This window comes from Pongo pygmaeus, chromosome 14 (genome assembly GCF_028885625.2).
Source record: "Pongo pygmaeus isolate AG05252 chromosome 14, NHGRI_mPonPyg2-v2.0_pri, whole genome shotgun sequence".
NCBI lineage: Eukaryota > Metazoa > Chordata > Mammalia > Primates > Hominidae > Pongo > Pongo pygmaeus.
The window spans coordinates 121,122,599-121,137,032 of NC_072387.2; the positions used below are offsets into that span (position 1 = coordinate 121,122,599).

General features: G+C 42.2%; 1 protein-coding gene across 11 annotated transcripts in view; it reads left to right on the top strand.

Annotated features, from left to right (window-relative positions):
* ARHGEF7 (Rho guanine nucleotide exchange factor 7) overlaps positions 1 to 14,434 on the top strand; it is a 191,828-nt gene that overhangs the window by 14,343 nt on the left and 163,051 nt on the right. Inside the window, exon 1 of one of the 11 annotated variants that reach the window (XM_063651162.1) lies at positions 6,231 to 6,249. The exons of the other annotated variants lie outside the window; for them this stretch is intronic. The gene's annotated coding sequence lies outside the window, so the exon portion shown is untranslated. Of the gene's footprint in view, positions 1 to 6,230; positions 6,250 to 14,434 lie in introns of those variants that run through there. 11 annotated transcript variants of the gene reach the window in all.

The window sequence follows — 14,434 nt, forward strand, 5'->3', positions numbered from 1 at the left end:
TTTATCTTTTTATTATTATTATTATTATTATTATTATTATACTTTAGGTTTTATGGTACTTGTGCGCAATGTGCAGGTAAGTTACATATGTATACATGTGCCATGCTGGTGCACTGCACCCACTAACTCGTCATCTAGCATTAGGTATATCTCCCAATGCTATCCCTCCCCCCTCCCCCCACCCCACAACAGTTCCCAGAGTGTGATGTTCCCCTTCCTGTGTCCATGTGTTCTCATTGTTCAATTCCCACCTATGAGTGAGAATATGCGGTGTTTGGTTTTTTGTTCTTGCGATAGTTTACTGAGAATGATGATTTCCAATTTCATCCATGTCCCTACAAAGGACATGAACTCATCATTTTTTATGGCTGCATAGTATTCCATGGTGTATATGTGCCACATTTTCTTAATCCAGTCTATCATTGTTGGACATTTGGGTTGGTTCCAAGTCTTTGCTATTGTGAATAATGCCGCAATAAACATACGTGTGCATGTGTCTTTATAGCAGCATGATTTATAGTCCTTTGGGTATATACCCAGTAATGGGATGGCTGGGTCGAATGGAATTTCTAGTTCTAGATCCCTGAGGAATCGCCACACTGACTTCCACAAGGGTTGAACTAGTTTACAGTCCCACCAACAGTGTAAAAGTGTTCCTATTTCTCCACATCCTCTCCAGCACCTGTTGTTTCCTGACTTTTTAATGATTGCCATTCTAACTGGTGTGAGATGGTATCTCATTGTGGTTTTGATTTGCATTTCTCTGATGGCCAGTGATGGTGAGCATTTTTTCATGTGTTTTTTGGCTGCATAAATGTCTTCTTTTGAGAAGCGTCTGTTCATATCCTTCGCCCACTTTTTGATGGGGTTGTTTGTTTTTTTCTTGTAAATTTGTTTGAGTTCATTGTAGATTCTGGATATTAGCCCTTTGTCAGATGAGTAGGTTGCGAAAATTTTCTCCCATTTTGTAGGTTGCCTGTTCACTCTGATGGTAGTTTCTTTTGCTGTGCAGAAGCTCTTTAGTTTAATTAGATCCCATTTGTCAATTTTGGCTTTTGTGGCCATTGCTTTTGGTGTTTTAGACATGAAGTCCTTGCCCATGCCTATGTCCTGAATGGTAATGCCTAGGTTTTCTTCTAGGGTTTTTATGGTTTTAGGTCTAACATTTAAGTCTTTAATCCATCTTGAATTGATTTTTGTATAAGGTGTAAGGAAGGGATCCAGTTTCAGCTTTCTACATATGGCTAGCCAGTTTTCCCAGCACCATTTATTAAATAGGGAATCCTTTCCCCATTTCTTGTTTTTTTCAGGTTTGTCAAAGATCAGATAGTTGTAGCTATGTGGCATTATTTCTGACGGCTCTGTTCTGTTCCATTGATCTATATCTCAGTTTTGGTACCAGTACCAAGCTGTTTTGGTTACTGTAGCCTTGTAGTATAGTTTGAAGTCAGGTAGTGTGATGCCTCCAGCTTTGTTCTTTTGGCTTAGGATTGACTTGGTGATGCGGGGTCTTTTTTGGTTCCATATGAACTTTAAAGTAGTTTTTTCCAATTCTGTGAAGAAAGTCATTGGTAGCTTGATGGGGATGGCATTGAATCTGTAAATTACCTTGGGAAGGATGGCCATTTTCACGATATTGATTCTTCGTACCCATGAGCATGGAATGTTCTTCCATTTGTTTGTATCCTCTTTTATTTCCTTGAGCAGTGGTTTGTAGTTCTCCTTGAAGAGGTCCTTCACATCCCTTGTAAGTTGGATTCCTAGGTATTTTATTCTCTTTGAAGCAATTGTGAATGGGAGTTCACTCATGATTTGGCTCTCTGTTTGTCTGTTATTGATGTATAAGAATGCTTGTGATTTTTGTACATTGATTTTGTATCCTGAGACTTTGCTGAAGTTGCTTATCAGCTTAAGGAGATTTTGGGCTGAGACAATGGGGTTTTCTAGATATACAATCATGTCATCTGCAAACAGGGACAATTTGACTTCCTCTTTTCCTAATTGAATACCCTTTATTTCCTTCTCCTGCCTAATTGCCCTGGCCAGAACTTCCAACACTACGTTGAATAGAAGTGGTGAGAGAGGGCATCCCTGTCTTGTGCCAGTTTTCGAAGGGAATGCTTCCAGTTTTTGCCCATTCAGTATGATATTGGCTGTGGGTGTGTCATAGATAGCTCTTATTATTTTGAGATATGTCCCATCAATACCTAATTTATTGAGAGTTTTTAGCATGAAGGGTTGTTGAATTTTGTCAAAGGCCTTTTCTGCATCTATTGAGATAATCATGTGGTTTTTGTCTTTGGTTCTGTTTATATGCTGGATTACATTTATTGATTTGCGCATATTGAACCAGCCTTGCATCCCAGGGATGAAGCCCACTTGATCATGGTGGATAAGCTTTTTGATGTGCCACTGGATTCGGTTTGCCAGTATTTTATTGAGGAGTTTTGCATCAATGTTCATCAAGGATATTGGTCTAAAATTCTCTTTTTTTGTTGTGTCTCTGCCAGGCTTTGGTATCAGGATGATGCTGGCCTCATAAAATGAGTTAGGGAGGATTCCCTCTTTTTGTATTGATTGGAATAGTTTCAGAAGGAATGGTACCAGTTCCTCCTTGTACCTCTGGTAGAATTCGGCTGTGAACCCATCTGGAGGGACACTCTTTTCAATAAATGATACTGGAACAAGTAGATACCCATATTTTTAAAGATGAACTTTGATCTATACCTCTTAGTATACAAAAATTAACTAAAAATGAATTATAGATCTAAATGTAAAGCCTAAAACTAAAAAACTCCTAGAAGAAAATATAAGAGAAAACATTTGTGACTTTGGACTAAGCAAATATTTTTTATATATGACACCAAAAACATGATCCATAGAAGAAAGAATTCCATACAAGAAAGAGTGGACAAATTGGACTTAATCAAAACAAAAAGAACTTCTATTATTTGAAAGACACTGTTAAGAGAATGAAAAGACAGTCTATATATTGGAAGAAAATATTTGCAAATCACATGTCTGTTTAAGGATTTGTAGCTAGAATAAAGAACTCTCAAAACTTAGTAATAAAGAGCCTGATTTTAAAAATGGGCAAATGGTTTGAATAGACATTTCACCACAAAATATGTACAGATGGCAAATAAGCACTCAAAAAGCAGCTCAACATTATCAGTCATTAGGGAAGTGGAAATGAAACCTGCAAGGAGATAGATACCACTACACACCTATCATCACAGCTGAAATCTAATAGAGTGATCCTCCCAAGTGTTAGTATCTATGTGAGGGAACCAGCACTCTCATGCACTGACAGTGGGAAGGTAAAATTGTACAACTGCTTCAGAAAACAGTTCATCCGTTTCTTAAAAGAGTAAACATACATCTACCAAATGTTTCAGCTATTCTACTTTGAGATGTCTTCCCAAGAAAATGGAAATGATACGGCCATACCACGCCTTGCACGCAAGTGTTCATAGCAGCTGTATTTTTAATAGCCACAAACTGGAAATAATGCAGATGTTTTTCAGTTGGTGAACAGATAAACAGATTGTGGTATATTCCTGTAATGGAACACGGCTCAGCAATAAAAAGGAATATTCCATGACATGGATGATTCTCAAAATTATGCTGAATAAAAGAAGCCAGACAAGAAAGTACTTAATGTATGATTCCATTTATAGAAGATTTCTAGTGACAGAAAGTAAATCAGTGCTCGCTTGGGGACAATAGCTGGGGTAGGAGAAAGTGATTGTGGAGTAGCTCAAGGAGACCTCTGCGTGAGGGGCAGAGTCATTACCTTGCCTCTTGTGACAGTTCCATCAGGTTGCACTATGTCAAAACTTATCAAAGTGCACAGTTCAGATATGAGCAGTTTATTGTATGTCAGTGATACCTCAATACGGCATATGACAGTCTTTACCCTGAGCATAATTACGTTTTTGTTGAGTGTAATGGAGCTTTAACTCTTTATTTGCTGTCCCCTACTTTTGAACCTAATCGTGAATTTAGAAAATGTATAGAATTTTAATGTGCAATGGTAAATTGTGTACTTATGTTTTATTAGGGGAAGGGATTTATTGACAGCTCATTTATTGATTTATTTGTTTATTTTCTCATCAAGTCTTTACTGTGTTCCAAGGATAGTGCTAGGAACTGGAGATTTCGCAGAAATAGACTCGCATACTATTTAGTGGGGGAGAATAACATGAAAAGAATTACACGAACTGATTGTATCACACGAGCTATGTGCTCTGAAGGCAAGAGACAGATTTCCAAACACGCAGCAGAAGAAACTATGCCCCTTGGCAGATGGGGGCCCAGTGGCGGTTTGGGGAAGTCTGTCCTCAAGAAGTGGCATTTGAGTTGCCCTCTGACTGATGTATAGCTGTCGTAAGAGGAGGGGCATGCACCCCTAGACAGAGGGGCCCTTCGAGGCCTGGGGCAAGAGGAGGACTGCTTTGTTGGGAGTGGCGAGGAAAGGCCTAGACGGGTAGTGCTGGAACCAAGGGGACGCGGAGAGACAGGCAGAGCCAGGCAGCACGGGGCTGGTGGGCCCTTAGTTTGTAAAGGTTTTGATACTTTTCAAATTTTTAAGGGGAGAATGATATGATCAGTTTTGTGTTTTGAAAACAATACTCTAGCCATAGCGTGGAGAACAGATGAAATGAGCCCAGGATGAAGGATGTGAAGATGGTCATGAAACTCCCACGGTTGCCCATGGAGAGCTGTGGGAGCCTGGGCTGGAGTGGAGGCAGTGCTGACAAGGAGATGGGGATGGCACTGAGGGAGCCCAGGAGGGTGCGGCGGCGGGCAGACAGGGGGACAGTGCTTAGGGTGACTCCTGGGTTTCTGGTTGCACAACAGGATAGATGGGGCGGTCGCCTGTGCCGGAGCCCTGGGCGAGGCTTACCTAGGTTTGGGGCAAGGAGATCAGGAATGGATTCAGGGTTGGGTGTGTCATTGGAGGCATCCGCATGGAACTGTTGGAGCTTAGAGGCCCCCTGGACTGAAGCATACACGTGGGACTCGTAGTTCAGAGATATGAACTGAAGCTGAAGGACTTGTGAGGTTTCTTACAGGGCAGTTAAAGTGTGAACGTGAGAAGGCCAAGGGCCAGCCTTGGGAAGGGTGGAGATGAATAACCAGGCGGTGCTGATGAGCCTGAAGAGAGAGACTAAGGCAGGGTGGTCAGAGGCCATTAGGAGACAGGCAGTGACCTGAGGTCAGGGGACGAGAGTGCTGGTGTGGTTCTGAGAGGTCAGGTGAGTGCAATTCAGAAGATTGTCTGCCGGCTTTGGCCTGTGCTGGATGGGAAGGAGGGTGCTATTCCTAGTTGTTCTAGGACAACTGGCTAGCACACACCCAGAGCCCACATACTGGAGCAATGCGGGCGTGCCCAGGACTGAAGACGGGGCTGGGAGGGAGCCTGGCAGTCACCGAGGGGAGTGGAAATGTTGGAATAGAGTTGTGGAGTATGAGAGAGGGGTGGACTCAGTGAGGGGGGTGGATGGTGGGCCCTGTGGAAACCCACCCATGGAGGGGTGCATGCACCTGTAGCGATTGGCAGGGAACTGAGCGGGAGATTAGGGCACTTATTAACTGTCTTGAATGTTTGGTTAAGAGGAAGTGATCTTCAGTGAGGGTCAGCGTGTTTTTCTTGATAAAGGAAGCTCTAGCAAACTGTATCCCTTTCAACAGCTTTAGGGGAGAATGTCTGATATTTTTTCTTTCCTTTCCCACGTTTTAAAGTGTGTTCTTTTCCTTCCTGATGGATGCATCTGGTGGTTTAAGGCCAATAAGTGTTGCATTGAGCCTGAACAATTGTTTGTTACTCTCAAAATGTCTAAGACTTTCATCTCCAGCTTATAAATGTATTGATGTCGGGTGTTTAATATTTCCCCTTTGATTCATTTTGATAGTGAATGGCTTCTGAGGTCAGGATGGGGACACTGCCAAAACTAGCTGCTCTCTCCTGAGTCTCTGTTTTGCAGGTGACATTTGAAAGTCTAGATTTGATATCATTAAGGCATTTTAGGGAAGTCAATGTATAAGTTTTAGAAAGTTCAGGTGCAAATTGAGGACTATTTGTGTGAGAATTTTATGAATACACTTGTGTCTCTCCTGGGATTTACTTTTTCTTTCCCTTTAGAAAATGCTCACAGTGTGTTACATATCACGCTAAATGGATGGAGATGAAGCAAATCCAGTGGTGCTTATTGGGAATATAGTTCCTAAATAACTGCAGTAAATGTAAGTAATGTTTTGGGGAATTATTTTTCTAATTCAAAGCATTAAAACATGAACAATTCAGTTCTGTCTCCATGTGTGGGAGAAGTAAACTCACCACTTACTTTTTTCTTTTTAATCCTTTTTTTTTTTAGAGGAAGGTGGGTAGAGAGTGTTATTGGGAGTAGGGGTGGGGATATTGAGGGAAGGGAGAATGATATACACACACACATACATGTACACACATAAGTACACACACATCTATGCATATACACACATGCATCTGTATACACATGTATATATACACGTGTATGCACACATATTTATATATACACATGCACACATATACACATGCATATACACATATGTATACACATCTGTATGCACACATATACACATGTATATACACATACATATATACACATATATACATACATGCTATCTACATTTATACACGTGCATATGTACACATGTGCACGTGTATATATGTGCACGTGTATATATGTGTATATATGCATACAGTATATACACACCTCTATATGCACGTATCTATAAACACATATGCCTATACACATGGATATGCACATATGCAGACATACACATGCACACGTAAACATACATGAACACGTGCATATCAATACACATGTTGATACACGCATGTATGTGCATGCACATATATACATACGTTTCAGCTTATGGGCAGAAAATATCTGGGTTGGTTTGGTTTTCCTCTGTTTATAGTTAGAGATGGCAGAGCTGCTCAACACGAACTTTTGTCCATCACATATAGAAATGTTAGCGATGTCACTGACATCAGAATTGGCAGTACATGTTTTTCCAAGTTGTTTTCAAGTAAGATGGTTCTTCCATCTTTTTTTTCTTTTGTCTAGGTGGTTATATGGTTTGTAAATTTGGGTGTATGTGAGACTGCCCAAGGACCTGTGGAAATTGAGTGCTGGATACCACCCCCAGAGTTCCTGATTTCATAGGACTGGGATGGGGCAGAGAATCTGCTTTTCTTTTTTATATATATATAAATTTATTATACTTTAAGTTCTAGGGTACATGTGCACAATGTGCAGGTTTGTTACATATGTATACATGTGCCATGTTGGTGTGCTGCACCCATTAACTCATCATTTACATTAGGTATATCTCCTAATGCTATCCCTCCCCCCTCCCCCCACCCCACAACAGGCCCCGGTGTGTGATGTTCCCCTTCCTGTGTCCAAGTGTTCTCATTGTTCACTTCCCACCTATGAGTGAGAACACGCGGTGTTTGGTTTTTTGTCCTTGCGATAGTTTGCTGAGAATGATGGTTTCCAGCTTCATCCATGTCCCTACAAAGGACATGAACTCATCATTTTTTATGGCTACGTAGTATTCCATGGTGTATATGTGCCACATTTTCTTAATCCAGTCTATCATTGTTGGACATTTGGGTTGGTTCCAAGTCTTTGCTATTGTGAGTAGTGCTGCAATAAGCCTACATGTGCATGTGTCTTTATAGCAGCATGATTTATATTCCTTTGGGTATATACCCAGTAATGGGATTGCTGGGTCAAATGGTATTTCTAGTTCTAGATCCCTGAGGAATTGCCACACTGTCTTCCACAATGGTTGAACTAGTTTACAGTCCCACCAACAGTGTAAAAGTGTTCCTATTTCTCCACATCCTCTCCAGCACCTGTTGTTTCCTGACTTTTTAATGATCGCCATTCTAATTGGTGTGAGATGATATCTCATTGTGGTTTTGATTTGCATTTCTCTGATGGCCAATGATGATAAGCATTTTTTCATGTGTCTGTTGGCTACATAAATGTCTTCTTTTGAGAAGTGTCTGTTCATATCCTTTGCCCACTTTTTGATGGGGTTGTTTTTTTCTTGTGAATTTGTTTGAGTTCATTGTAGATTCTGGATATTAGCCCTTTGTCAGATGAGTAGATTGCAAAAATTTTCTTCCATTCTGTAGGTTGCCTCTTCACTCTGATGGTAGTTTCTTTTGCTGTGCAGAAGCTCTTTAGTTTAATTAGATCCCATTTGTCAATTTTGGCTTTTGTGGCCATTGCTTTTGGTGTTTTAGACATGAAGTCCTTGCCCATGCCTATGTCCTGAACGGTATTGCCTAGGTTTTCTTCTAGGGTTTTTATGGTTTTAGGTCTAACATTTAAGTGTTTAATCCATCTTGAATTAATTTTTGTATAAGGTGTAAGGAAGGGATCCAGTTTCAGCTTTCCACATATGGCTAGCCAGTTTTCCCAGCACCATTTGTTAAATAGGGAATCCTTTCCCCATTTCTTGTTTTTTTCAGGTTTGTCAAAGATCAGATAGTTGTAGATGTGTGGTATTATTTCTGAGGGCTCTGTTCTGTTCCATTGGTCTGTATCTCTGTTTTGGTACCAGTACCATGTTGTTTTGGTTACTGTAGCCTTGTAGTATAGTTTGAAGTCAGGTAACATGATGCCTCCAGCTTTGTTGTCTTGGCTTAGGATTGACTTGGCAATGTGGGCTCTTTTTTGGTTCCATATGAACTTTAAAGTAGTTTTTTCCAATTCTGTGAAGAAAGTCATTGGTGGCTTGATGGGGATGGCATTGAATCTATAAATTACCTTGGGCAGTATGGCCATTTTCACGATATTGATTCTTCCTATCCATGAGCATGGAATGTTCTTCCATTTGTTTGTGTCCTCTTTTATTTCCTTGAGCAGTGGTTTGTAGTTCTCCTTGAAGAGGTCCTTCACATCCCTTGTAAGTTGGAAGGTATTTTATTCTCTTCGAAGCAACTGTGAATGGGAGTTCACTCATGATTTGGCTCTCTGTTTGTCTGTTATTGGTGAATAAGAATGCTTGTGATTTTTGCACATCGATTTTGTATCCTGAGATTTTGCTGAAGTTGCTTATCAGCTTAAGGAGATTTTGGGCTGAGACGATGGGGTTTTCTAAATATACAATCATGTCATCTGCAAACAGGGACAATTTGACTTCCTCTTTTCCTAATTGAATACCCTTTATTTCTTTCTCCTGCCTGATTGCCCTGGCCAGAACTTCCAACACTATGTTGAATAGGAGTGGTGAGAGAAGTCATCCCTGTCTTGTGCCAGTTTTCGAAGGGAATGCTTCCAGTTTTTGCCCATTCAGTATGATGTTGGCTGTGGGTTTGTCATAAATAGCTCTTATTATTTTGAGATATGTCCCATCAATACCTAATTTATTGAGAGTTTTTAGCATGAAGAGTTGTTGAATTTTGTCGAAGGCCTTTTCTGCATCTATTGAAATAATCATGTGGTTTTTGTCTTTGGTTCTGTTTATATGCTGGATTACGTTTATTGATTTGTGTATGTTGAACCAGCCTTGCATCCCAGGGATGAAACCCACTTGATCATGGTGGATAAGCTTTTTGATGTACTGCTGGATTTGGTTTGCCAGTATTTTATTGAGGATTTTTGCATCAATGTTCATCAGGGATATTAGTCTAAAATTCTACAGAACTCTCCACCACAGATCAACAGAATATACATTCTTGTTAGCACCACACCACACCTATTCCAAAACTGACCACATAGTTGGAAGTAAAGCACTCCTCAGCAAATGTAAAAGAACAGAAATTATAACAAACTGTCTCTCAGACCACGGTGCAATCAAATTAGAACTCAGGATTAAGAAACTAACTCAAAACCGCTCAACTACATGGAAACTGAACAACCTGCTCCTGAATGACTACTGGGTACATAACAAAATGAAGGCAGAAATAAAGATGTTCTTTGAAACCAACGAGAACAAAGACACAAAGTACCAGAATCTCTGGGACACATTTAAAGGAGTGTGTAGAGGGAAATTTATAGCACTAAATGCCCACAAGAGAAAGCAGGAAAGATCTAAATTGACACCCTAACATCACAATTAAAAGAACTAGAGAGGCAAGAGCAAACACATTCAAAAGCTAGCAGAAGGCAAGAAATAACTAAGATCAGAGCAGAACTGAAGGAGATAGAGACACAAAAAGCCCTTCAAAAAATCAATGAATTCAGGAGCTGGTTTTTTAAAAAGATCTGCAAAATTGATAGACTGCTAGCAAGACTAATAAAGAAGAAAAGAGAGAAGAATCAAATGGACGCAATAAAAAATGATAAAGGGGGTATCACCACTGATCCCACAGAAATACAAACTACCATCAGAGAATATTATAAATACCTCTACGCAAATAAACTAGAAAATCTAGAAGAAATGGATAAATTCCTGGACACATACACCCTCCAAAGACTAAACCAGTAAGAAATTGAATCTCTTAATAGACCAATAACAGGCTCTGAAATTGGGGCAATAATTAATAGCTTACCAACCAAAAAAAGTCCAGGACCAGATGGATTCACAGCCAAATTCTACCAGAGGTACAAGAGGAGCTGGTACCATTCCTTCTGAAACTATTCCAATCAATAGAAAAAGAGGGAATCCTTCCTAACTCATTTTATGAGGAGAATCTGCTTTTCTAACAAGTTCTCAGGCAGTGCTGGTGCTGCTGGTCCTGGGGCCATGATTGAGAATCACTGACCTAGCCCACTGAGCTCATTAGCCCAGCAGCACCATGACCTGGACCACCCAGATGGTGTGCATGACCCTTGAAGCAGACAGGAGGCCACGGTGTGCTCACCTGGGCATTTTTTCCCTGCGTGGCACAGGCTGCTCGCTCACCTTGGTGTGCCCTCCCCATCCTCATGCTTAACAAGTTTCCTAACTAGTACCTTCTTAGTTCAAGACAGAGCAGACCCCGAGTGCTGCTTCCTCATGGGCTTTTGGAGTATTTAAGCATGGAGGCAGAGAGACAGAAAAGACATCCTGCTTGGGTTGGAAGGGGACTCGGAATTTATCTGAAAAATTGGAATCCCATTTGTTTCTGTGCATAATTTTTTAAAATAAGAATGTATGTTTTTTTTTCATACAACAGAAGAGAAACAATCTCCATTAAGAGGCCAAGCTCAGGAGGTTTGTACAAGATTTGATGAAATATGTTACTTAAATTGAGGCATGTATGGAGACATCAGTGAAATATTCAAGTTAGGGTTGGGAAGAACTATAGCTAAATAAGATATTGAGTCACAAAAAATGACCAGAAGATGAAGTCATACTGTTTTAGGTAAAGATGCTTTTTAATGCCGAGGCTTTTAAAGAAGAGTAAATCAACCATGTTGCCTGGTTATGGGAACTAAGGGCAGCCTCAGGGAGGAGTCTGGGTTGCCAGTTCAAAAACACAGCTGGGGCCAGGCACGATGGCTCACACCTGTAATCCCAGCACTTTGAAAGGCTGAGGCAGGCGGATCACTTGAGGTCGGGAGTTCGAGACCAGCCTGACCAACATGGAGAAACCCCATCTCTACTAAAAATACAAAATTAGCCTGGCGTGGTAGCACATGCCTATAATCCCAGCTACTTGGGAGGCTGAGGCAGGAGAATCACTTGAACCCAGGAGGCAGAGGTTGCAGTGAGCCGAGATCTCACTATTGTACTCCAGCCTTGGCAACAAGAGCAAAACTCTGTCTCAAAAAAAAAAAAAAAAAAATTCGCCGGGTGTGGTGGCTCATGCCTGTAATCCCAGCTACTTGGGAGGCTGAGGTGGGAGGATCACTTGAACCCAGGAGGTGGAGGTTGCAGTGAGCCGAGATCGCACCACTGCCCTCCAGCTGGGATGACAGAGCGAGACTCCATCTCAAAAACAAAAACCAAAAAACACAAATGGGCAAACGGCTGCTTATCAAGGAAGCAGTTCATGTTGTGGAGTTCAGCTGAGCCGTAGCCTCTTTCTAACTCAAAGGGTTGGTGGGTTTTGCCGTCCTTAAATTGGGGATGCCCTTGTTCTCTGAAGGTCTGAAGCATCCTGCACTGCTCGCACTATCCTTTCGGCAAAACCAAAGACACATTGCTCAATTTCAGTCCAGCGTACGCTTTGCAGTTCAGTGGCCAATTGAGGGTCCATTTGTAAAAACTGAATATGGAGAAAATGATGACAATTTTGACAACACCCCACCCCCAAGTCTGGCCATAGGAGAAAACACTGCATCATGCAGAGAAAGAGCTGGGTCTGGAGAACCGGCTCCAGCTGGCACAGAAGCTCCTTTTCTAGACGGTTCATTCCCTGATGACTTTGCTGAAGCCTTTGGTGACCGTGGCTGCTTTCATGAATGGCGCTGGAATCAACCGACAAGGATTTCCAAGCACCCATCATGAAAAGGGCTCAAAAAGCAATGACAGGTTCTCTGGAAACAAATGAAACAATGGAACATCTCGGCAAAGAAATAAAACTTATGAAAAGGAAATTAAAAGTATAGAACTGAATAGAATAATGGAAATAAAACTCACTGGATGGGCTCAAAGGTACAGTAGAGATGGCAGAAGATTGATTAGTGAACTTGATGGAGGACTTGTCAAGGGAGGGGCTCAGCGTGGACAACAGAGAGAAAACAGACCTCAGAAAGCAAGGGCTGCCCAGGGCGGTACACACTGCAGGACAGCAGACAGCGTGGGAACAACAGCAGGATTCTTCCCTTCCCTTGCTGTCTCCTTGTCTCTCCCTCTGTGCCTCTCTGTGACTCTGTTTCTCCCCTTTTTGTCTCTCTGTATCTGTGACATCCTCTACCTCTCCGTCTCTCCCTCTCTGTGTCTACATCTCTGTCTCTCTCACCTCTGAACTGTCAGAATCACAGGAGGCCTTCAGAGTGTGTTTTGTCCCCCTTGGTAGAAGAATGAAGGCCACCCTGTGAAACCTGTGGCTCTTGCGGGTGCCTGCGTGGAGCACTGGCGGGTGCCTGCGTGGAGCACTGGCGGGTGCCTGCGTGGAGCACTGGTGGGTGCCTGTGTGGGGCACTGGCGGCAGACAGGGGCCTGATGTGGGCTGCAGGAGCAGGCCAGCTGCTTAGGGGAAACCCAATTTGGGGCCTGCGATTTTCCTTAGCGATAGGGAGGCAGGAGCTGTGACCAGAGCTTACTCTGGACAGCACTGGCTGAACTGATGCCCATGCACAGAGGAAACTGAGCCATGGGCCTGCAAGTGGGCAGTCCTGGAGAGCGCTGGGAAGCCCATGGGCAGCTGGCCACAGGCCGAGCCAGTGGCAACAGGATGCAGCTATCAGTCTCAATAGGGAGGGGTGAAACTTTTAAGATAAAACTAAGACAGTCTTTGATTTATGTCTACCATTTTGTCTACACTGATCATATTTCCAAGTCTTTTTCAGGATTGTTCCTGTCTTAAACATCCAATTCTCACATTAGACCAATTATATTACTTTTTGGTATATTACTTTTTGCCATGTCAGTATCACTGAACTTCACTTTTGATAGCCATAATCAAGTGATTTATTAGAGTGTCACAGGTACAGGTCCTTTGTTCATTAATTCACAAATAATAAACCAAGTGCCTGTCTGTATATGCCATCTGTTAAGATACAACCGTCATCCAAACGGACCAAATACACTGCAGCTGGAGCGTGTATTGTATAGTGCAGGGAGAGATTCTGTAAACACCACACAGAAATCAATGAGACATTTCATTTACCAGTGATATGTGTTATGGAGGAAAACAGCAGGTGGTGGGTGGGAAGTGCCAGCACCTAGGGCGGTGGTGCAGATTTATATCAGGTCATCGGGGAGGTGTTACTGAGAAGTGACGTGAACAGAGACTTGATGAATGGGAATGAAGAAAGGAGTGATGTGAAGATCTGGGAGGATGGTGTTGCAGGCAGAGGGAATAGCTAGTGCGAGGTCCTGGGGTAGAAGCCTGCCTGGCGAGTTCCAGAACAGCAGAGGCCAGTGAGAGTGGGGAGGGTGGTAGCTGGCTGATGAGGTCAAGGAGGGAACAAGGGAGCGGTTGTGTAGTACCTGCTTGGCCATTAGAAGGACTTGGCCGTTTATTATTAACCTTTTTTTTGTTTGTTCGTTTGTTTGCTTTTTTAGAGGCAGGGTCTTGTTCTGTTGCCCAGGAGGGAGTGCAGTGGCAGATCACAGCTCACTGTAGCCTTGAACTCCTGGGCTCCACAGTAGCTAGGACTACAGCATACGTCACCATGCCCAGCTAATTTTTAATGTTTTTGTAGAGACAGGGTCTTGCTATGTTGCCCTGGCTGATCTTGAACTCCTGGTTTCAAGTGATTCTCCTGCTTTGGCCTCCCAAAATGTTGGGATTACATATAAGGTCTAGGCATGAACTACCACACCCAGCCTA